The 26,656-nt window shown below is 39.4% G+C and overlaps 1 protein-coding gene across 11 annotated transcripts in view; it reads right to left on the reverse strand.

The window, feature by feature from the left end:
* Positions 1–26,656, reverse strand: part of LOC132423202 (protocadherin gamma-C4) — a 176,393-nt gene that overhangs the window by 46,616 nt on the left and 103,121 nt on the right. The window lies entirely within an intron of this gene.

The following is a 26,656-nucleotide window of genomic DNA, read 5'->3' on the forward strand; positions in this document are numbered from 1 at the left end:
TGACTTCAGCAAGGTCATAGGATACACGATCAACATATTGAAATCTATTCTATTTCTATATGCTGTCAATGAACACATGGAATTGAAATGAAAAACCCAGCACCATTTACAATTGTTCAAAAAGTGAAATTCTTAGATATAACTCTAACAAAATAGGCACAGAACTTGTAGGCTGAAACTTAAAAAATGCTGATGAAAGAAATTAAAGGGTAAATAAATGGAGAGAGTGACATACAATGTTCATGGATTGGAAGACTCAATACAGTAAAGATGTCAGTTCCCCCCACTTTGATCTCTAGGTTGTGACTCCTATCAAAATACGAGCAAATGTTTTGTAATATAGACAAGCTTATTCCAAAATTTATATGTAAAGGCACAGGGCCTATAGAATAGCTAAAACAATCTTCAAAAAGAAGAAAAAGTGGGAGGTATTACTCTAACCAATTTTAAGACTTACAAAATATTATAGTAATCAAGACAGTGTGGTGTTGGAAGAGACACACACACATAGTGCAACGAAACAAAACAGAGAACAGGGAAATAGACCTACACAAGTAAGGCCAACTAGTATTTTTTTTTTAAGCCATAAAAATTTACTGGTTCACACAACTCAAGTCCAGAAGCAAGTAGGTGTCATGATTAGTTTGCTCCAGTAGCATAAATATGTCACAAAGGACCTGATTTCTTTCCTTCCTCTATTTAACATACAATGGTATTCTTCCTGGTATAGCTCCACACTAAGGCTGCCTGCCTCCTCTGTGGTCTTAACATGGTTGTTACTAACTCCTGCATGCTTCCATTTCCTGAGGAATAAAAAACATCTTCTTTAAATCCCAGCATACCCCTCCCTTCAACTTAGTTTGGCCAAGTGGTTTTCTTCTGTTTGTTTTGGGTGTTTTTTTTTTTTTTTTTTGGCCACATGGCTTGCTGGATCTTAGTTCCCCGAACAGGGATGGACCCAAGGCCATGGCAGTGAAAGCACTGAGTCTTCTCTGATTGCTGTGGCTAAAACTTCCAAAACTATGTTGAATAAGAGTGGTGAGAGTGGGCAACCTTGTCTTGTTCCTGATCTTAGTGGGAATGGTTTCAGTTTTTCACCATTGAGGACAATGTTGGCTGTGGGTTTGTCATATATGGCCTTTATTCTGTTGAGGAAAGTTCCCTCTGCCTACTTTCTGCAGGGTTTTTATCATAAATGGGTGTTGAATTTTGTCAAAAGCTTTCCCTGCATCTATTGAGATGATCATGTTTTTTTTTTCCTTCAATGTGGTAATATGGTGTATCACATTGATTGATTTGTGTATATTGAAGAATCCTTGCATTCCTGGAATAAACCCCACTTGATCATGGTGTATGATCCTTTTAATGTGCTGTTGGATTCTGTTTGCTAGTATTTTGTTGAGGATTTTTGCATCTATGTTTCATCAGTGATATTGGCCTGTAGTTTTCTTTCTTTGTGACATCTTTGGTTTTGGTATCAGGGTGATGGTGGCCTCATAGAATGACTTTGGGAGTGCTCCTCCCTCTGCTATATTTTGGAAGAGGAAAGCACTGAGTCTTAACCACTGGACCACCAGGAACTCCCATGGCCAAGTGACTTTTGACGAAATTGCAAAAGTCATTCAATGTAGGAAGTGTAGTCTTTTCAACAAATGGTACTGAAACAATTGGTCATCCATAGACCAAAAACTGACTCTCAAAAAAAAAAAATTGACTCTCAACCTAAAGACAGAATATGTTTTTTATTTCTTGGATAAATACCTAAATACCCCTATTTTAGAAGATAACATAGGAGAAAAATCTTCAGGGATTAGGGTATGTGAACAGTTTTTAGACCTGACACCAAAAGCATGATCCAAAAAATAAACTGCACTTCACTGAAACTTAAAACTTTTGCTTTAGGAAGATCCTGTTAGGGGATGAAAAGACAAGCTATAGACTGGAAGACAATATCTCCAAACCACGTATCTGACAAAAGACTCATATGTAGAATATATAAATAACTCTCAAAATTCAACAGTAATAAAAAATCCAAATAGAAAATGGGCAAAACACAAAAACAGACGTCTCACTGAAGTGGTGACAAATAAGAATATGAAAAGATTCAATATCATTAGCCATTATAGAAATGTAAATTAAAACCACCAAGAGATATCATACACTTATTAGAACTGCTAAAGTAGAAAACAGTGACAGGACATTGGTTCAAGATAGCAAAGTAGAAGGACGTGCGCTCACTCCCTCTTGCGAGAGCACTGGAATCACAACTAACTGCTGAACAATCATCAGCAGGAAGACACTGGAACTCACCAAAAAAGATACCCCACATCCAAAGACAAAGGAGAAGCCGCAATGAGATGGTAGAAGGGGAGCAATCACAATAAAATCAAATCTCATAACCGCTGGGTGGGTGACTCACAAACTGGAGAACAGTTATACCAGAGAAGTCCACCCACTGGAGTGAAGGTTCTGAGCCCCACATCAGGCTTCCCAACCTGGGAGTCTGGCAACGGGAGGAGGAATTCCCAGAGAATCAGACTTTGAAGGCTAGTGGGATTTGATTGCAGGAGTTTGACAGGACTGGGGGAAACAGAGGCTCCACTCTTGGAGGGCACACACAAAATAGTGTGCATATCAGGACCCAGGGGGAAGGAGCAGTGACCCCATAGGAGACTGAACCAGACCTACCTGTTAGTGCTGGAGGGTCTCCTGCAGAGGCAGAGGACAGCTGTGGCTCACCACAGGGACAAGGACACTGGCAGCAGAAGTTCTGGGAAGTACTCCTTACTGTGAGCCCTTCGCGAGTCCACCATTAGCCCCACCAAAGAGCCTATAGGCTCCAGTGCTGGGTCGCCTCAGGCCAAACAACCAACAGGGAGGCAACTGAGCCCCACCCATCAGCAGACAAGTGGATTAAAGTTTTACTGAGCTCTGCCCACCAGAGCAACAGCCAGCTCTACCCACCACCAGTCCCTCCCATCAGGAAGCTTGCACAAGCCTCTTAGATAGCCTCATCCACCAGAGGGCAGAGAGCAGAAGAACTACAATCCTGCAGCCTGTGGAACGAAAACCACAGGCACAGAAAGATAGACAAGATGAAAAGGCAGAGAGCTATGTATCAGATGAAGGAACAAGATGAAACCCAGAAAAACAACTAAATGAAGTGGAGATAGGTAACCTTCCAGAAAAAGAATTCAGAATAATGATAGTGAAGATGATCCAGGACCTCAGAAAAAGAATGGAGGCAAAGATCGAGAAGATGCAAGAAATGTTTAACAAAGACCTAGAAGAATTAAAGAACAAACAACGAGAGATGAACAATACAATAACTGAAATGAAAAATACACTAGAAGGAATCAACAGCAGAATAACTGAGGCAGAAGAACAGATAAGTGACCTGGAAGACAAAATGGAATTCACTGGGCTTCCCTGGTGGCGCAGTGGTTGAGAGTCCGCCTGCCGATGCAGGGGACATGGGTTCGTGCCCCGTTCCAGGAGGATCTCACATGCCGTGGAGCAGCTGGGCCCGTGAGCCATGGCCGCTGAGCCTGTGCGTCCAGAGCCTGTGCTCCGCAACGGGAGAGGCCACAGCCGGGAGAGGCCCGCGTACCACAAAAAAAAAAAAAGAAAAAAATGGAATTCACTGCTGTGGAACAGAATAAAGAAAGAAGAATGAAAAGAAATTAAGACAGCCTAAGAGACCTCTGAGACAACATTAAATGCACCAACGTTCGCATTATAGGGGTCCTAGAAGGAGAAGAGAGAGAGAAAGCACCTGAGAAAATATTTGAAGAGATTATAGTCGAAAACTTCCCTAACATGGGAAAGGAAATAGCCGTCCAAGTCCAGGAAGCGCAGAGAGTCCCAGGCAGGATAAACCCAAGGAGAAACATGCCATAGTAATCAAATTGACAAAAATTAAAGACAAAGGGAAAAATGACAAATAACATACAAGGGAACTCCCATAAGGTTAACAGCTGACTTCTCAGCAGAAACTCTACAAGCCAGAAGGGAGTGGCATGATATACTTAAAGTGATGATAGGGAAGAACCTACAACCAAGATTACTCTACCCGGCAACGATCACATTCAGATTCAACAAGAAATCAAAAGCTTTACAGACAAGCAAAAGCTAAGAGAATTCAGCACCACCAAACCAGCTCTAGGGACTTTCCTGGTGGTACAGTGGTTAAGAATCGGCCAGCCAATGCAGGGGACATGGGTTCAAGCCCTGGTCCAGGAAGATCCCACATGCCACTGAGCAACTAAGCCCATGTGCCACAACTACTGAGCCTGCACTCTAGAGCCCATGCACCACAACTATTGAGCCCGTTTGCCACAACTACTGAAGCCCTTGGGCCTAGAGCCCACACTCCACAAAAAGAGAAGCCACTGCAATGAGAAGCCCAAGCACTGCAACGAAGAGTAGCTCCTGCTCGCTGCAACTAGAGAAAGCCTTGCACAGCAATGAAGACGCAATGCAGCCAAAAATAAATTAAAAACAAAAACAAAGAAACAGCTCTACAACAAATACTAAAGGAACTGCTCTAAGTGGGAAACACAAGAGAAAAGAAAAGGACCTACAAAACCAAACCCAAAACAATTAAGAAAATGGTAATAGGAACATACATATCGATAATTACCTTAAATGTGAATGGATTAAATGCTCCAACCAAAAGACACAGGCTTGCTGAACGGATACAAAAACAAGATCCATATATATGCTGTCTACAAGAGACCCACTTCAGACCTAGGGACACATACATACTGAAAGTGAGGGGATGGAAAAGGATATTCCATGCAAATAGAAATCAAAAGAAAGCTGGAGTAGCAATAATCATATCAGATAAAATAGACTTTAAAATAAAGAATGTTACAAGAGTCAAGGAAGGACACTACATTATGATCAACGGATCAATCCAAGAAGAAGATATAACAATTATAAATATATATGCACCCAACATGGGAGCACCTCAATACATAAGGCAAATGCTAACAGCTATAAAAGAGGAAATCAACAGTAACACAATAATAGTGGGGGACTTTAACACCTCACTTACACCAATGGACAGATCATCTAGACAGAAAATTAATAAGGAAACACAAGCTTTCAATGACACAATAGACCAGATTAATTTAATTGTTATTTATAGGACATTCCATCCAAAAACAACAGATTACACTTTCTTCTCAAGTGCACACCGAACATTCTCCAGGATAGATCACATCTTGGGTCACAAATCAAGTCTTGGTAAATTTAAGAAAACTGAAATCATATCAAGCATCTTTTCTGACCACAAAGCTATGAGATTAGAAATAAATTACAGAGAAAAAAAAACGTAAAAGACACAAACACATGGAGTCTAAACAATACGTTACTAAATAACCAAGGGATCACTGAAGAAATCAAAGAGGAAATAAAAAACTACCTAGAGACAGATGCCAACGAAAACACGATGATCCAAAATCTATGGGATGCAGCAAAAGCAGTTCTAAGAGGGAAGTTTACAGCAATACAATCCTACCTCAAGAAAGAAGAAATCTCAAACAATCTAACCTTACACCTAAAGGAACCAGAGAAAGAAGAACAAAGAAAACCCAAAGTTAGTAGAAGGAAAGAAATAATAAAGATCAGAGCAAAAATAAATGAAATAGAAACAAAGAAAACAATAGCAAAGATCAATAAACAAAATTGATAAACCTTTAGCCAGACTCATCAAGAAAAAGAGGGAGAGGACTTAAATCAACAAAACTAGAAATGAAAAAGGAGAGGTTACAACAGATACCACAGAAGTACAAAGCATCATAAGAGACTACTACAAGCAACTCTATGCCAATAAAATGGACAAGCTGGAAGAAATGGACAAATTCTTAGAAAGGTATAACCTTCCAGGACTGAACCAGGAAGAAACAGAAAATACGAACAGACCAATCACAAGTAATGAAATTGAAGCTGTGATTAAAAATCTTCCAACAGACAAAAGTCCAGGACCAAATGGCTTCACAGGCGAATTCTATCAAACATTTAGAGAAGAGCTAACACCCATCCTTCTCAAACTCCTTCAAAAAACTGCTGAGGAAGGAACACTCCCATACTCATTCTATGAGTCCACCATCACCCTGATACCAAAACCAGAGAAAGATACTACAAAAAAAGAAAATTATAGGCCAATATCACTGATGAACATAGACGCAAAAATCCTCAACAGAATACTAGAAAACAGAATCCATCAATACATTAAAAGGATCAAACACCATAATCAAGTGGGATTTACCTCAGGGATGAAGGATTCTTCAATATATACAAATCAATCAACGTGATACACCATATTAACAAACTGAAGAATCATAACCATATGATCACCTCAATAGATGCAGAAAAATCTTCTGACAAAATTCAACACCCATTTATGATAAAAATTCTCCAGAAAGTGAGCAGAGAAGGAACCTACCTCCACATAATAAAGGCCATATACGACAAACCCACAGCAAACATCATTCTCAAAATCATGAAAAACTGAAAGAATTTCCTCTAAGATCAGGAAGAAGACAAGGACGTCCACTCTCACCACCATTATTCAACATAGTTTTGGAAGCACTAGCTACCAGAAAACTACTAGAGCTAATCAATGATTTTGGTAGAGTTGTAGGATACAAAATTAATGCACAGAAATCTCTTGCATTCCTATATACTAACAACGAAAGATCTGAAAGAGAAATTAAGGAAACAATCCCATTCACCATTGCAACAAAAAGAATAAAATACCTAGGAATAAACCTACCTAAGGAGGTGAAAAACCTGTGCTCAGAAAACTATAAGACACTGATGAAAGAAATCAAAGATGACACAGATGGAGAGATATACCATGTTTTGGGAGTGGAAGAATCAATATTGTGAAAATGACTTTACTACCCAAAGCAATCTACAGATTCAATGCAATCCCTATCAAATTACCAATGACATTTTTTACAGAACTAGAACAAAAAATCTTAAAACTTGTATGGAGACATAATAGACCCCGAATAGCCAAAGCAGTCTTGAGGGAAAAAAACAGAGCTGGAGGAATCAGACTCCCTGACTTCAGACTATACTACAAAGGTACAGTAATCAAGACAATATGGTACTGGCCCAAAAACAGAAATATAGATCAATGGAACAGGATAGAAAGCCCAGAGATAAACCCACGCACCGAGGGTCAACTAATCTATGACAAAGGAGGCAAGGATATACAATGGAGAAAAAACAGTCTCTTCAATAAGTGATGCTGGGAAAACTGGGCAGCTTCATGTAAAAGAATGAAATTAGAACACTCCCTAACACCATACACAAAAATAAATTCAAAATGGGTTAAGGACCTAAATGTAAGACCAGACACTATAAAACTCTTAAAGGAAAACATAGGAAGCACACTCTTTGACATAAATCACAGCAAGATCTTTTTTGACCCACCTCTTAGAGTAATGGAAATAAAAATAAACAAATGGGACCTAATGAAACTTAAAAGCTTTTGCACAGCAAAGGAAACCATAAACAAGATGAAAAGACAACCCTCAGAATGGCAGAAAATATTTGCAAACAAATCAATGGACAAAGGATTAATCTCCAAAATATATAAACAGCTCATACCGCTCAATATTAAAAAAACAATCAACCCAATTAAAAAATGGGCAGAAGGGCTTCCCTGGTGGCGCAGTGGTTGAGAGTCTGCCTGCCGATGCAGGGGACATGGGTTCGTGCCCGAGTCCGGGAGGATCCCACATGGAGCGGCTGGGCCTGTGAGCCATGGCCGCTGAGCCTGCACGTCCAGAGCCTGTGCTCCGCAACGGGAGAGGCCACAACAGTGAGAGGCCCGCGTACCACAAAAAAAAAAAAGGGGGAGAAGACCTAAATAGACATTTCTCCAAAGAAGACAGACAGATAACTAAGAGGCATATGAAAAGCTGCTCAACATCCCTCATTATTAGAGAGATGCAAATCAAAACTACAATGAGGTATCACCTCACACCTGTTAGAATGGGCATCATCAGAAAATCTACAAACAACAAATGCTAGAGAGGGTGTGGAGAAAAGGGAACCCTCCTACACTGTTGGTGGGAAGGTAAGTTGGTGCAGCCACTATGAAAACAGTATGGAGGTTCCTCAGAAAACTAAAAATAGACTTACCATATGATCCAGCAATCCCACTCCTGGGCATATATCAAGACAAAACTATAATTCAAAAAGGTACATGCACCTCTATATTCATAACAGCACTATTCACAACAGCCAAAACATGGAAGCAACCTAAATGTCCATTGAGAGATGAATGGATAAAGAATATGTGGTAAATATATACAATAGAATACTACTCAGCCATAAAAAGAACAAAATAATGCCATTTGCAGCAACATGGATGCAACTAGAGTTTAGCACACTAAGTGAAGTAAATCAGAAAGAAAGAAACCATGTGATATCACTTATATGTGGAATCTAAAATATGGCACAAATGAACCTATCTACAAAACAGAAACAGACTCACAGACATAGAGATCAGACTTGTGGTTGCCAAGGGGGAGGGGGGAGGGAGAGGGATGGACTGGGACTTTGGGGTTGGTAGATACAAACTATTATATTTAGAATGGATAAACAACAAGGTCTACTGTATAGCACAGGGAACTATATCCAACCTCTTGTGATAAACCATGTGGAAAAAATATTAAAAAAATAATGTATATATATGTATAACTGAGTCACTTTGTTGTACAGCAGAAATTAGAACAACATTGTAAATCAACTATACTTCAATTTAAAACAAAGTAAGATGATCTTCACAATGAAAAACACAAAACAGTGCTTAAAGTAATTAAAGAATTCTTAAGAGACATACCATGCTCATGGATTGAAAAATTCAAGTTACTTTTTCCCAAATTGAAGCAATAGAGTCTGATCAAAATCCAGAAGCTTTTTTTTTTAAACAAAGTGACAGAATGATATGAAAATTTGTATAAAAATTAGAAGATCTAGAATAGCAAAAAACAATTTGGAAAGGAAAACAAAATTGGAGAACTAACACTACCGGGTTTCAAGACTTTATTACAATGCTACAAATATATATGTATTAGAACAGAGATTCCAGAAAAAGACTCACATATATATCGTCAAATGATTTTTAAGGAGGTGCCAAGATTATCTAGTGGGGAAAGGATTAGTGTTCCCAGCAAAATAAAACAAGCAAAAACTCAAAATGAATCATGCACCAAACTGTAAATAATAAAACTATAAAAATTCTGGAGGAAAACGTAGGAGAAAATCATCAGAACTTTCAACAGGCAAAGACTTCTTAAACAGAACATAAGGGACGTCCCTGGTGGCGCAGTCGTTAAGAATCCGCCTGCCAATGTAGGGGACACGGGTTCAAGCCCTGGTCCGGGAAGATCCCACATGCCATGGAGCAACTAAGCCCGTGTGCCACAACTACTGAGCCTGCGCTCTAGAGCCCACAAGCCACAGATACTGAAGCCCGCGTGCCTAGAGCCAGTGCTCGCAAAAAGAGAAGCCACCACAATGAGAAGCCTGAGCACTACAACGAAGGGTAGCCCCTGCTCGCCACAGCTAAAAGAAAGCCCACACACAGCAACGAAAACCCAATGCAGCCAATAAATAAATAAACAAAGAAACAAACAGAACAGAAGAAATACAAATTATAAAAGGAAGAAACTGGGGGCTTCCCTGGTGGCGCAGTGGTTGGGGGTCCGCCTGCCGATGCGGGGGACGCCGGTTCGTGCCCCGGTCCGGGAAGATCCCACGTGCCGCGGAGCGGCTGCGCCCGTGGGCCGTGGCCGCTGGGCCTGCGCATCCGGAGCCTGTGCTCCGTGGCGGGAGAGGCCACAGCAGTGAGAGGCCCGCGTACCGCAAAGAAAGAAAAAAAAAAAAAAGGTAAAAGGAAGAAACTGATAAACTGAGCTTTATCAAAATTACAACTTCAGCTCTTCAAAAGACACTAAGAAAATGAAAAATTAAGTCAGTCTTTAAGACAAGTCACAACATCCACAAAACATGTATGTGACAAAGAACTCAGATCTAGAATTTATTTTTGAAAACTCTCATAACTCAATTTTAAGAAGAAAACTAATTCAAAGATGAACAAAAGACTTGAACAGACTTCAAGAAGAAAATATACAAATAGCCAATAAGCATATGAAAAGATGTTCAATATCTTCAGTCAACAGGAAAACTAAAGTCAATGATACAGTACTACACACACAGTAGAATGGCTAAAATTTAAAAGTTTGGCAATAGGAAGCATCGATGAGGATGCAGAGCATGTGGAAGTCTCATACACTGCTGATGTGAATGTAAAGTGATATCAAAACTTTGAAAAATAGTTTTTCAGCTTCTTATAAAGCTAAATATAGACCTTCCATATTATATGACCCAGCAATTGTGCTTTTAAACATATGCCTACAAAAAGACTTGTACATGAATGTTCATATCACCTTAATCCAGAGTAAAACCAAACTGGGAAGAACCCAAATGTCCATCAGCAGGTGGGTGAATACACAAATTGTGCTATCTATATAATACAACACTGCTCAGCAATAAAAAGGAACAAGCTACTGGTACGTGCAAAAATGTGAATGAATTCCAAAAAAAACTGAGCAAAATAAGGCAGACACAAAAGAGTATATGTTGCAGGATTCCATTTAGATGAAATTCTGGAAGAAGCACAACTAATTTACAGTGACAGGAAGCAGATCAGTGATTGCCTGGAGCTGGGCATGTGAGGAATTGATCTTGAAGGGGCATGAAGGAACTTTTGAAGGTTATAGAACTGTTCTGTATTTTGATTAGAGTGGTGGTTACACAGGTGTGAATACTTGCCAAAATTCATTTAGATGTATAATTTTAAGTTACATTTTATTATATATAAATTATACTGCAATGAAATTGATTTTTAAAAAATTTAAAGCAAAGTGCAAAAGAGTATATACAGTCAGTTCTCACTTTGCATGGTAGTGCAGGATGTAAAAATGACCATGCAAACTGAAACTGTGTAAAGTGATCTTAATAAACAATGGGGGAAATTAAGACTCTTCCATGATCTTTAAAAATGTTTTAATGAAAACATTAAAGAATCTCTTGTAGGAAAGTAAAATAGTAAAACTAATATTTATTTAGTAGATTGTAATCTAAAACAGTAGAACCAGGGCTTCCTTGGTGGCGCAGTGGTTAAGAATCCGCCTGCCAGTGCAGGGGACACGGCTTCAAGCCCTGGTCCAGGAAGATCCCACATGCCACGGAGCAACTAAGCCCATGCACCACAACTACTGAGCCTGTGCTCTAGAGCCCGTGAGCCACAACTACTGAGCCCACGAGCCACAACTACTGAAGCCCGTACGCCTAGAGCCCGTGCTCCACAACGAAGAGTAGCCCTCCTCGCTGCAACTAGAGAAAACTCGCGTGCAGCAAAGACCCAATGCAGCCAAAAAAAAAATAGAATAAAATAAAAAAATAAAACATTAGAACCACTGAGAATTAAAGGGTTTTATTTCTTAATAAAAAACTTAACAAGAAGAGCTTGAAAAGGGTTTGGCTTCTTCTAGTCCTATAACTCACAAAACAGAGCAAGCATCTTTTCTATCCCTTGGCGAATTGTCATACACCTTTTTATGTCTGGATCAATATCCAACATTTTATGTATCCTTTGAGCTTTCAATGTCATGAAGTATCTCTGAGAGTTCCTGTAATGCGAACGTTTTGCTGGTGTCATTTTTTTTCTGGGACATCTTCATTTTTCTCATCAAAACCACTTACTTCACTCATGTCATTAAGTTCACCTTCACTAAGTTCCTTTGGCTGCATGTCTAGAGACTCTTGAAGGCAGCAGTGTCAACATTCCCATGGTCAGCTATTTATTCTGTAACTCCATTTACGTTCCGTTCAAATTTCACTTAGAGCCTTATCACTTTTGTTTCTTGGCTGCACTTTCATCTTTGTTGGTCAATTCCCTCCATACATTTTTGTACAATGTCATGTGGGTTTACCACTTGAAGACAAGAAGCCAGAACAAGTACACGCTCTGCTGTTTGTGCATGAACTAAATAACAGATGCACAGTAACGAATCACTAACAGACTGGAAGAAGCCATGTGATATGCACCACGATCAGTGACCAATCTTTTATTTGCAAAGTAATTTGTGGACTGAAGGGCCAACAGCAAAATTTGTACTTTATGCAATTACTCAGTTAATATACCATGGTAACCGAAGTTTGAGTTGTTTTTAGGAGACTGGTATTATTTCAACTGTGGTAAGTGAAATGTATGTATACCGTAACTGTTCAAAGCCAGGAAAGACTGCATAGCATGTTACTTTTTGTGTAAAAAAGAAGACAATATAAATATATGTGATTATTTTTTGCAAAAAGACACACAGTGAGTGGATATGAACAAGGCAGAAGAGAGAGGGGAGGAGCAACAATTTCCTGAGTACACCTTAAAACAAACACTTTTGACTTTAATTATGTAAATGTTTTACATATTCAAAAAGATACTAATCAACACTCAGCAATTTTAGAGTGTGGAAAAACTCTAAAATTGCATACAATAGAAATGAATAAATTTCATTTCAAATGAATAACATAACCATACTGCAAGTAACTTTGAACACTGTACTTTGACTGATAGAAAGCCAGGTACTATATTTTGAGTTGCCCTATGGGAGAGGTCCACATGGCAAGAAACTGAGGTAGGACTCTAGCTAACAGCCAGCAAGAAAATGAGGTCCTCATTCCAACAACCCATGAGGAACTGAACCATAGCCAGATTCCTGATCCACAAAACGTTTAAGATAACAAATATTTGTTATTTTAAACGATTAAGTTTTGGGCTAATTTGTTACACAGGAATGGATAACTAATATACTAACAAAAGATGCCTAGTTTAGATATAATCACGAGGAAGCATAAAACAAACCAAAATTAAGGGCATTCTATGATATAAATGGCTTATAGTCTTTTAAAAATGTCAGTGTAGGGCTTCCCTGGCGGCGCAGTGGTTGAGAATCTGCCTAATGCAGAGGACACGGGTTCAAGCCCTGGTCTGGAAGGATCCCACATGCCACGGAGCAACTAGGCCCGTGAGCCACAACTACCGAGCCTGCGCGTCTGGAGCCTGTGCTCCGCAACAAGAGAGGCCACGACAGTGAGAGGCCCGCACACCGCGATTAAGAGTGGCTCCCGCTTGCCACAACTAGAGAAAGCCCTCGCACAGAAACGAAGACCCAACACAGCAAAAATAAATTAATTAATTAATAAACTCCTACCCCAACATCTTAAAAAAAAAGACAGTGTAAGGCAAAACAAGGCTGAGGAACTGTTTCAGATTAAAGTAAACTAAAGAGACATGACAACTAAATGCATTGTGTGAGCCTGGACTTGAAAAAATTACTGTAAAGTATGGGTAAAGTTTGAGTACAGACTATAAATAATCATATTGTATCAATGTTAAACTTTCTTATTTTCATTATTGAAAGTCAGTTATATAAAGAATGTCCTTGTTCTTAGAAAATACACAATGGGGTTTCCCTGGTGGCGCAGTGGTTGAGAGTCCGCCTGCCTATGCAGGGGACACGGGTTCGTGCCCTGGTCCGGGAAGAACCCACATGCCGCGGAGCGGCTGGGCCCGTGAGCCATGGCCGCTGCGCCTGCGCGTCCGGAGCCTGTGCTCCGCAACGGGTGAGGCCCCAGCAGTGGGAGGCCCGCGTACCGCAAAAAAAAAAAAAAAATACACAATGAAGTGCTCAGGAATAAAGAGACATGATATCTACAACTTACTCTAAAATAGTTCATAAAAACAGTAACCTGTGTACACTCATAAATACGTACACATATGTGTACACACACATAGGAATGATAGAGAATGAAAGAGAGAAATGATAAAGGAAATGTAGCAAAAGACAAAATATTAACAAGCGGATAAAGTGTATACAGTTCTTTGTACAATTCTTGCAACCCTTCTGTAAATTTGAAATTATTTCAAAATAAAAAGTTAAAAAAAAAACTTGCTGTGAAGGTATCTATCAAAATTACAAGCCCATTTTTTTCTTTGACTCAGCAATTCCACTTCTGAAAATTTATCCCACAAATATATTGCATATGTACAAAATAATGCAGGTACAAGGCTATTCAGTGCAGTTGTTTGTAATACTCAAAGATTGGAACAACCCAAGTATCAATTTACTAACCAGGAGACTGATTAATAGCACAATAGAATACTAAGCAGCTGTTTAAAAAAACAGCTTTCTTATGTATTAATATGAGAATAGTTTTAAAGGATACATTGAGGAGTGAAGAAAGCAAGATACAGAACAATGTATAGCATGTTATCTCTTTTGTAAGAAAAGTGGGGATATAAAAATATATCCATAATTCACCCACATTTGCATAAAGAAATGCTGAAAGGATACTTAAGAAACTAATTAAGTTTACCTCTACGGGTGTTAGGCAGCAGCCCGCGGGCCTACAAGCTCTGTACTTGCCCAACTCCAAGACTGAAGAAAAAGCCCGGAGACCGTGACAGAGACATCAATGATTTGTTGGATAGGGAATCCTACAAGTCAGAAGCAAAAGGTCGTGGAGCAACACTCCACCATGAACAGCAGACAGCAAGCAGGACGTGGCAACAACCTTCGCTACTCACGGGAAATGGAGGTTACCATTTATAGGGGGAAATGACGTCAGGTTGGCTCATCAGTTACCAGGGAAACCAGCGGCTGGGGCAGGGGGCAAGCACGTAGTTACTGATTAAACCCTATGATTAAGAGGATTGGATAATCATGTGAGTAGGGTGTAAGTGATGCAGGGACTGGTCAAGCAGGGGATGTACAGACAGCGAGAGAACAGCCACCTTGAGTGGCCTGACCATACGCTCCACCCCTACGCACTCTGCATGACCCTTGCAATCTTGGTTCACCCCCTCTTCCACGATATCCCTGATGTCCGGTATGTAGAGGTGCACCGCAACCACACACCACAAATGCCACACAGACACCAGCAGCTAAAGAGTACCAAGAGTAAGACAGCTGGTATGTGAAAAATACTCATTCGCCATGTGGGCAAATTGTGGAGCCAAGCGCTCACCGAGGTGATGGAGAGGGAATCTATGGCAGGGTTGTCCTGGCCTAAAGCTTTCGTAGCAGAGGAAATACTGTGGGAGTTATTGGGTATATATACACAACATTGAGTTTGAATGAGAGCACAGGTCCCGCCTTGTGCTGCCATTAGCATGTCCAGAGCCATCCTGTTTTGAAGGACCACTTGTCTCATTTGGGTGGTCTCCCCAGACAGGAGGGTAATTGCATGTCTAGTATTATTTAAGGCAGCTGCTGGATGTTTAGCCAGGGCTTCTACTTGCCATTCTACAGCAATAGAGGCATCTCGCTGCAGACCCAGCAATCAGACACATTTCACAGTGAGGCCGCCGCCGATGCCCAGTCCGTGAACAGACTCCCTCTGCACAGGCTAGGGATGAAATGTAAGATTTTTCACAGGTACAATACAGAAGATATCATGACCTTTGAGCAAAATACAAGCAGGAACAGCACTCTGAGATAATATCACCCCTGCCTGTGGTTTTTTGTCTTGGCCTGCAGTACCGTACCGCCTATCCACCCTCAGTACCCTCAGCTGGTGCCGAATACTGACGAGGCGGTATAACAAGACCACCAGGTTAAAATGATGCTGATTTTCTCTAGTAAGGGTCTCTGATTAATTACCTTAGTAGTTTAAGTGGGGCTGGGTAGAGGACAGGTGAAATCTATAAGTCCCTTTCTAATCCTATTCCCCACATACACTGTGGAGTATGCAAACCCAAACCACTGGGGACTTAACTGCCAGTCGCAGGGCCATTTTGTAATGTTTTCCTCTGGTGGGGAGATCTGGTGGCAAGTGCAAAAGTGAGTTATTTTCCTGACCGATAGTTGGCAATGACCTTTCAGTGATCGACAGTTGAACTAAGGCGGTTTGACTAGTTGCCTCTGGGTTGACAAGCCATCGACACTGAGACAATTGCTCCTGGGATGTTCGGTTATAGGAGAAGGGGGAGAAGGGGCTACCATTTATAGTGCAGTTGATGTCAGGTTGGTTCATCAGTTAACCAGGGAAACCAGCGGCTGGGGCAGGGGGCAAACACATAGGTGATTAAGCCCTATGATTAAGAGGATTGGATAGTCATGTGAGTAGGTTGTAGGTGAAACAGGGACTGGTCGAGCAGGGGATGTTCAGAGGGCAAGAGAGCAGCCATCTTGAGTGGCCTGACCATACAAGGGGGTAGGAGGAAACAAGTGGAATAGAAAAAGGACAGGAATGGGAAAGAGAAAATACATGCCTATTATATTGTTTTGATTTTTGAACCATGTAAATGTGCTTCCTACCCCAAAGTAAAATAAATAAAAGAAAATTAGTAAGATTGAGGTAGATAGCAGACCTATAAGGATTCAAAAAAGGTGTCCCTGAGATATTATTAACTGGGAAAAGCAGGTTGCAGAACAGTATATGTACTGTAAGACGATCCCTGTTGTGCAAACAGCACACGCATTTATATATACAGAAAAATGCTTGGAAGTACACATAATCAGGTATTAACAGTAGTGACCTCTTGGGGGTGAGTCTGGAGGCAAGGTGAGGGTGGTGAGGAGAATCTGATGTTTTATTTTCTTAAATCTCCTTTTAAATTGAAATATTGTTTACATACAGTGAAATGAAAGGATCTTAAGTTCAATGAGTTTTGGCAAATGTATACACCCATATAATCTACCCCCATCAAAATATGGAAAATTTCTATACCCTCAAGGGCAAAAGAAGTTCTATGATCATTAATACTGTTGCTTTCAGCTTCAAATGCTTAGTCACTGTTAATTCACTTAAGGAATATTTATTTAGAGCTTAATAGTGTCAAGCACTGTTACATGCCTTAAAAACATTGCATGAAAAAATAAATAAATCCTTGTCATCTAGGAGCTATATACTTGCTGGTGAGAGAGAGCTAACACGTTGATAAGGAGGAAAGTATGTACCAGATGAAAGTCATAGAATAAGAAGCAGTATCTTTTTTACAACGTTACTGGGGACTCTACAGGATGTTTAAGGTAGGTGTGGGTATACAATCTTCCAAGTATATTCACAATATTAAAATCCAAAAATTTTATTATTATTGCTATGCACTTTTTATCCTAAACATTCCTTATCTGAAATTTTACTGTTTATAAGCCAAAAACTGATGGTGAAGAAAAACTGAGCTTAAAAATGTCCATGGAAAACGTACAATCAAGTGGGAGAAAATTAAACAACAAGAAATTTTAAAAGCCTGATAAGTTATGATCCAAACAGAATTCCAGAGGCAGAAAAGAACTGGGTACCAGGACTAGTCTCAAGAGTGGGGTGAGTATGAATTAGAGACAGTGAGGTTCTCTGGGTGCTGGTTGTTTATAATAGTGAAAAAAAGATCAATAAGAAAAATAAAACACAGGAGTAGCTCTGCCATGAGCCCAAAAACATACCTGTGTAGAGCTATCAGGAAGCTTATCATGCTCAACCTGGTAAAGTTCTACCCATCTGAAGGGATTATCACAATGGAAGAAATCAGAGTAAAAGAATGGTGACCATATGCCCAACCACACTCTTAATATCTGCACTTGGATGTTTCTCAGACTCTTAAACTTAACATGCTTACAACTCAACTCTTGATTTCTTTGAAATCTACCCTTCTCTACTCTTCCACATCTCACTACATAGTACCTTTGTCCATCCAGTTCCTTAATTCAGAAACCTGGAAATAATTCTTATGCCCCCCTTTTCATCCTTTATTCAGTGAACAATTTTTTATTAAGAATCTATCACGTAAAAAAAAAAAAAGAAAAGAAAAGACAAACTATGACAAAAAAAAAAGAATCTATCATGTGCCAGGCAATGATATGAAGAATATAATAATAAAGAAAACAGTCCCTGCCCTTACGGAATTTACATTCCACCCACTCCATTATTGTCTTGTTGGATATATTTCCTAAATACATCTCCAATCTACCCATTTATTTCTTTTTTTGTATAAATTATTTTCTTTTATTTATTTTTGGCTGCATTGGGTTTTCATTGCTGCGCACAGGCTTTCTCTAGTTTTGGCGAGCCGGAGCTACTCTTTGTTGCGGTGCGCTGGCTTCTCATTGTGGTGGCTTCTCTTGTTGTGCAGCATAGGTTCTAGGCACAAGGGCTTCAGTAGTTGTGGCCTGTGGGCTCAGTAGTTGTGGCTCACGGGCTCTAGAGCGAAGGCTCAGTAGTTGTGGGCTTAGTTGCTCTGCGGCATGCGAGATCTTCCCCGACCAGGGCTCAAACCCGTGTCCCCTGCATTGGCAGGCAGATTATTAACCACTGTGTCACCAGAGAAGTCCCTATCCATTTATTTCTATATCCACCGCCTTCCCTTGAATCCAGTGCAGCACCATTTCTTACCAGGAACGCAGTCTCCCCTCTGTTCTCCCTACTTCCATTTATAACCCTCATATATCTATTCACCACACAGCAGCCAGAGTAATCTTTTAAAAATTTAAACCAGGGCTTCCCTGGTGGCACAGTGGTTGGGAGTCCGCCTGCCGATGCAGGGGACACGGGTTCGTGCCCCGGTCTGGGAGGATCCCACATGCCGCGGAGCGGCTGGGCCCGTGAGTCATGGCCGCTGAGCCTGCGCGTCCGGAGGCTGTGTTCTGCAGCGGGAGAGGCCACAGCAGTGAGAGGCTCGCGTACCGCAAAAAAAAAAAAAAAAAATTTAAACCATATCTTGTCTCTTCCTTGTTTCAAACCTTTCAATAGCTCCTAAGTACAAGGTTACTTAAAATGTACCTCACTTACTTATTTTCCATTTCTAACCTCCCTAACCCTTTTTAATTTGCTCACCTTTTCTTTTCTTTTTTAAAGGTCCTTTATACATGCTATTCCCTCTGCCTGACAATTTCTTCTTTAATCTCCTTGTTACCTAGCTAACTTATATTCATCCTTCAGATAGCACAGGAAGAATCACTTCCTGAAAGAAGACTTACCTGACCCTTCAGACCAGAGTAGGCCTCTCTATTACAAGCTCTCTTAGCACCCGGTTTTTCTCCTTGGTGGCATTTATCAGGCTTGTAAAAGATCATATCATAGAATGGGGACCCATTAATTGCAGAAATCATATCTGCCTGTTCATTGATGCACCCTTGGCACCTAGGACAATGCCTTGCATATAATAGGCAGTTAATAAATATTTGTTACAGAAATGAATGAATGATCCACTCTACTAGACTTGGGGCAGACACTAGTGTTTGCTCTGTTTGGGGGTAGACTCTTCCAACCTCCTCCTGCACAGAATGTAAGCCTGAACTTACGTAGAGGTGATTTAAGCTTATACTATATTCTCTTACATTATATTCTCATACAGTATGAGAATAGAGCACCCTACACCTCCTGTTTTTCAAAAGCATATGCAATATACAAAAATCAATAGTTTTTCTGTAAACTAGCAATCAGAAAATGAAATACATTTTACAATAACATCCAAAAGCATCAAATGTGTAGGAATAATTTAATTAAAGATATACAAGACCTAAAACATTGCTGAGAGAAGTTAAAGAAGACCTAAATAAATGGAAATATGAAATATATACTATTCTCCTGGATTGGAAGTCTCAATATTGTTAAGATGACCCCTCCACCAGTAGATTTATAGTTTCAAGGCAATAAATCCCATTCAAAATCCCTTCAGGCTTTTCCCCTCTAGAAAGTGACAAGACAATTTTAATTTATTTGGACAGGCAAAGAACTAAGAATAGTCAAAACAGCGTTGAAAAAGAAGAAAAAACTTGGGGGACTTACTACCTGACCTCAAGACTTATAAAGCTACAATAATCAAGACAGAGTGGTATTGGCAAAGGGATGGATAGACCAATGGCACATGATGTAGAGTCTAGAAATAGACCCATATATATAGATCAAATGATTTTCAACAGGGGTACCAAAGCAATTCAATAGGAAAAGGAAAAGTTTTTTGACAAGTGATGCTGGAAAAACTGGGCTTCCATATAGGAAAAAAGAACCTTAACCCCTACCTCACTGAATCGCTGCCTCATACCACATATGCAAAAACTACTTTAAAAAATGTAAATAGAAGAGTCAGTAGGTATAAAACAAGTGCCCCTTGTTCACCAGGAATATTCACTGCCTCCTCTAACGTACTGCTAGAACAATGTTAAATAAGGTAAAGCCAGTAAATGAAAGTGACACGTATTTGTTGAGATGCTTGCCTTTTCTTGGTTTCCAAGTTTTAGCAAACTTTTCAGGTGAGCATCAGAATCCAGGTTGAAGATGCCAAATTATCTGATTTGTTGAATTCCTTTTGGAGACCAACAGCCAGGTGGAATTTATAATAAAATTAACATATCTTGCACAACAAAACCCACACCAACAAGGAACCCTACCGTGACTAACCAATTAGACGCATTCTAATGCATCTTTCTCCTAATATTCTCTTTCTTTTGACTTACCAGTAATCCTTTCACTCTTTTCAGTGTTTCCATATTATCCATTTTACGTATTTTCACTTTCCAAAGGTAATTGTTTTTCCTTTTTTGTGTGTGGTCGTTGTTGCTATACGGCAAGCTTCCAAAAAGACTGACAGTAAAATATATAATGGGGAATTTTATATGCAAATGTTAGTACCTAATTTTTGAAGTGTTTATAAACTGCAAGTTCGGTGAAATGCCACACTACCATTATTGGGATCCATTTGTACAATTACCTGATTACAAGGAATATCTCGATTTGGCATTCTGTGTTAGCTCAAATTCACTCAAAGTATTTGAATTGAGTATTTAACTCAATAGCATGGTGCAGTAGGAGATACAGGCATTGGGTCCCAGATTGGGATCTGCGGTGCAGACTTGGGCAATGGAGGTGCCAGGAGGGTTGTTCTCATCCATGTGGACCACTTAGGAGGACTGATGGAAAACTGGAGCATTGTTGTTGACATCGCCACTGTGCTGTGTGATGCTTCTGCTGGAGGAGAGTGGTGCCTTACTTCTGTCAGCAGCTGTGATGGTAACATTGCACTCCAGGGTTTGCTCCCACTCTAGGGCCCCATCTGTTACAAGCTTGTAGTAATTATTGGTGAAAGATTCAATTCTAAAAAGTGTATTTTCTTGTACCAGACATTTGACCTCCCTGTTTTCTCCTGAATCTGGATCCTGTGTTTTAAACAGAGCAGTTACTATCTGAGGTGCAGAATCTGCAGGAATTATTATGAAAATAGAAGTAAAAATAATCTCTGGGGGGAATTCCCTGGCAGTCTAGTGGTTAGGACCCCGCGCTTTTACTGCCAAGGTCGAGGGTTCAATCCCTGGTCAGGGAACTAAGATCCTGCAAGCCGCCAGTCGCGGCCAAAAAAAAAAAACCTCCAGTACTTTGTCATCATCATCTAGAATTTTGATCTCAACTACACTGGGAAACCAATCCCCCCCACACACCCCCATTCCTTCCTTCCAAAACTATGGAATACTTTTTAATCTCTTCATATTCAGATGTACTTAAGGTTTTCATTTCTCCTCTACCATGATCAAGGCCAAACTGGATATGGGTACTCTGGGCTGCGAAGACATTCTTGATCTCCACTTTGATGCCCTTGTCCAGGTCAGTGGCCCTCAGCCTCATCATGGAGGTGCCTAGGGGCATGTCTTCTTGAAGGCTGACCCTGTATACATTCTGGCTGAAATCGCAGGTTGAGGGGTTGTAGTTGGCGTCGACCACCAGGGTCGGGATCCGAGCGGCTCTGTTTCTGGTGCTCCTCTCCATCTAATGCTGTCAGGACTAAGTGATGCGACCTCTGCTTTTCCCAGTCTAGTGGCTTCTCTAACACAAGTTCAATCTATTTGTTTCCACTGTTGGTCTATTTTACTTGGAAGACAAATATACAGTTGCTGTTAGGGTGATAACTTTGTAAAGGAATTGCTTCCATCATCAGGATCTTTTGCAGGTACTATTGCAAACCTTGCTCCAGGCTGGATCAACTCACATATTTAACTCAATAGCACTCCTGCTGAACTGGGGAGTATTATCGTTTACATCTTGACTATCTATATTAACGTGAAAAACATTTAAAGGATTCTCAACTACCATTTATAAACGTATGATACGAAGTATAGTATGTCGGCATATCTGCTCCAGGTCCATCCTGTTACTCACAAATAAATCCCCACTTTCTTCACTTGGAGTGAGGTATTCTTTTTCCACATTAACTTGCAGCTTCTGAGCCCATTAAGTCCTGGACACCTAGCCCCAGATCTCTGGCAAGGTGCGATTAGGAAAGTCACCCCGTGGAAATATTATGGGATCTCCTTGTTTACCTCTGTTTCTACATGGGCTGATAGCATTGCTCTGCGTCCCTACTCTAGAACTGCAACCTGAAGAAATTAGAGGTCAAGGTTCTGAAGAATTGAGAGCAAAGAGAAAGATGTTTCTCACTGGAATTTGCAAGTTGAGAAGCAGTAGTACAGTTTTATTCAGGCAATTAAATATTCTTCGAAGTTTATATTCTCAATGACTCCAGCATATGAAATCAAAGCAATGACTTCTTTTGATTTCTTCTAGACATTTAAGAGTATTTTTAGATTGAGTCTCTCTTTTTATTTTTATTTTTTGGTGGGGGAAAAGGCTTTACTTTTTTCATATACACAGTCTCAGGATGAACTATTGGTTGGATCTTCAGCTATACATATATAGAAAGCTTCTAGCAGGTTTCACAACATAGAAATCTTACGGATTGTGGCACCTATTTTAAAAATTTGATAAATCTTCAGTTCCTTATCTTTAGATAGATAGATCAGAGAGTTGGCTCTTATTAGGAGTTTGATGTAGGGGGAAAGCACACGTAAAATGGATTTGCACTATGATTTTTCCCCAAGAGATTACTTTCTAATCATTGAATTCAAGCCTTTTTTTGAGTATTTAGAAGGTATACAAAACACTGTGTGCAATTCTTCAGAGACTTAAAGATGAACTAAGAAATTATGCTTGTCCTCAATGATTATTAAACATAGTAGATCTTTTTATGGCTTCTCTCAGAGAAATTGTGGAGGTACTGATTTCTTTCTACATATAGATAAACTATTTTATCTCCTCTATGGTCCATCTGATGGCAATTTCATCACATTTTCCTGAACTAGAGCTCTTCCAATTTGGTATCCAGAAAACGTATCCTCTATCAAAGAGTTTTTTCAATTATCTTTGCCATTGGCTATCTTTTCCTATCAGTGTTTTAAAAATGTGTCCTAAAGAGTGTGCTCTGTTATTGATTACTTTTCATTAGGTATGGTTTCCTAAAAATGAACTCCAAGTGTAACATTAGAGAATAAATCTGTCTCTTTCCTAATATATACAGTCATTAGTTTGATCAACATCCCGTCACAACTATGTGTTTGCTTAAAATTTTTAAAAATAGCTTTATTGAGGTATAATAGATATACAAAGCGTGGCACATATTTAATGTGAAGGCGTTTACTTTCTTGAACTTGATACCTTGCATAAGGAAAAAGCAGATTTTTCACCAGAACTAATCAATTCATGATCACAGCTATACTCTGTTACATATAACTGAGAAAACTGTAATACAATCCACTCGTTTATCATTAGTCTTCTAATGCAGCTTAAAATAATCTATGGGTTGAGTAGTCTCAACAAGTTGTACAGACTCAGCAAGGATCCTAGGCCATTGCTGCTTCAAGGAGGGTATCTCTTATAGAATGGAAGTGGGGGAAGAATGATGATAGATTACATTCCAATTTTAGGTGCTATAAAATAGAGGGACTACAATTTTTAAGTTATAGCTGAATACTTTAACTAGATTAAGTGAATGCATACCCACCTTCCATATAACACAAAGGAAGATAAGAAAAGTCCTTGACATAATTTCATTACTGAAACCCGAGGAAATAAAATCCAAGCCCATTGTCCAATTACTCTAAAAAAACCAATCAACAAATAACCTAATTATCAACAAATATCCTAAAGCTAAGATTGATATTTTGTGCAGCCATTAACTTAAATTCTCATGTGGCCAAAACCAAATAACTACAGCTTTCAGATTTTGGTGATCCATTTTCCATTTAAATCATCCTAGCAATTCTATTGGAGTAAATTGGTCCTTAAATAATAAGCTACACAGGACACTTGTTTAAGTTAAACTATCATTCAGAGAGAGAAAAATTAACATTCATAAAATTGTCTCATCAAAAACAATCTTCCCCCTATCTTTCATGACCCCAAACAGGGCCTTCTCAATCAAGAACGTGCCTAAGCACTTAAGATTTTTACAGTAGCTTTCATAAAATTGTTAGAACAGTTTTACTTCCACTCACAGGTCATCCCATTGTATTGTCTGGAGGAGTACACAAATCATTATTACTTTTCCCAACAGAATGTTAAGTGTACTGATATTGAAAGCAGGACTCCTTTTTCTATCAACAATGTTAAAAAAAAAAAAAGGACTACTGTTAATTAAGTACATATTATGAACCAGACGGTTTATATGTTATCACTAGGCTTCACCACAATCTTTCAAATTACATATTACAATCCCTATTTTGCTGAAGCTGAAAGCAATTGAATAACGTCAAAGGTCACACAGTTAGGAGTTACCTCGTTACATAGCTGCTGTTTCTCTGTCACACTACATCTTGGAATACTGATATTAGGTAATCCCCAGAGCACATACATTTGTTCATTCATTCACTCAGCAACTATTTAATGAAGCCAATTTAGCTCATACTGGAAGCATAATTGAGATCACTGATACCTGAGATACAGCCTAAGGGTCATCACTATTTATTGCCCTAGCTCTTAATGTTGTCCCTAAATCAAGTTACATGAACAAAGTCAGCGTAATTGGACTATGCTAGTTTAGCTTCCCAAATAATTTCTATTGTGTGTTACGTCTTTCATTTTGAATCAACCACCACAAGAAAACTGGCCACGTGATAAACATTTTGATAGCTTTTACAAAACAACAGAAGTTACATTTCTGTTTTCCTTGGTATTATTTAGAAAGCTCTACTTAGTAAATTCCATTTGGAACTTAATGTCAATATGAAGTTTGCCATTTTAGATATGCTCAAAAACTTCCTTCAAGGGGGAAAGGTAAGCTGGAATGAAGTGAGAGAGTGGCATGGACGTATATATACTACCAAAAGTAAAATAGATAGCTAGTGGGAAGCAGCCGCATAGCACAGGGAGATCAGCTCGGTGCTTTGTGGCAACCTAGAGGGGTGGGATAGGGAGGGTGGGAGGGAGACGCAAGAGGGAGGAGATATGGGGATATATGTATATGTATAACTGATTCACTTTATTATAAAGCAGAAACTAACAGACCATTGTAAAGTGATTATACTCCAATAAAGATGTGTAAAAAAAAAAAACTTCCTTAAAAAAAAATAAGGCAAATAGATCCACTTTATATCTCCTTTTTTTTTTTAATTTCCTTTTTTTGTCTTGGCTGTCAAGAAGCATAAAGTGACATGTGAATTTCAGTAGCAGTAACTGCCTCATTTTAGGGCAACTTGATTATCTTTCATTCTCCAAATCGTTTTCAATCTCTTTTATAAGTCTTGGTTTTAATTACCTATTGTATTTTTGAAAACAGATAGGCAACAAGTCAGGAGAAGATAATTAGGATGTTATGATTTCCTTCCCCTTTATAGAATTCACCAAAAGAGGGCTTCCCTGATGGCGCAGTGGTTGAGAATCTGCCTGCCAATGCAGGGGACACGGCTCTGGGAAGATTCCACATGCCGCGGAGCAAGTAGGCCCGTGCGCCACAACTACTGAGCCTGCACGTCTGGAGCCTGTGCCCCGCAACAAGAGAGGCCGTGACAGTGAAAGGCCCACGCACCGTGATGAAGAGTGGCCCCAGCTTGCTGCAACTAGAGAAAGCCCTCGCACAGAAACGAAGACCCAACACAGCCAAAACCATAATAATAAATTAATTAATTAATTTTTTAAAAATCCTTAAAAAAAAAAAAAAAGAATTCACCAAAAGAAACCAGGCTTCTCACAGGTTACAGCAACGCTTTCCCAAGAATAATATATTTTAGCATTTGATTTCTGTTCAACATTCTACAATAAGCGTAAGGTTCTCAGGAAACAGAATCGGTGCATTTTCGAGAAAATTGTCCGTGTGTGAGAATTATGGGAAATTTTAAATAAGAAGAGAGAATTACTACAAATTTACCACTATATCAAAAATGTGCTCAAAACACAATCTGTTAACTCTGAATATTCCACAGAGTCACCATAATATCGTCAGTGTGGATAATGGGCAAAAGAAATATCTAAACTGGAAACACATATAGACTTGTATTCCTGAACTCTGTAATGGGGATGAAAAATGAACAATCTCTTCAGTTTTTCCTCATGACAACACTTACACCGTGCATATTTCAGTGAGAACGTTTTTAAATGCATAAGAAATAAACTCACGATATTTGGAATTTCATGAATGATGTGAAACCATGAAATAACTTAGGACACTGAGAAAGTATAATGTATGCATCCCTAATAACCAGAATTATTGCACTTGAAAAGAAACTAAATGCAATTTATGAATTTGTTA

This window comes from Delphinus delphis, chromosome 3 (genome assembly GCF_949987515.2).
Source record: "Delphinus delphis chromosome 3, mDelDel1.2, whole genome shotgun sequence".
Lineage (NCBI taxonomy): Eukaryota > Metazoa > Chordata > Mammalia > Artiodactyla > Delphinidae > Delphinus > Delphinus delphis.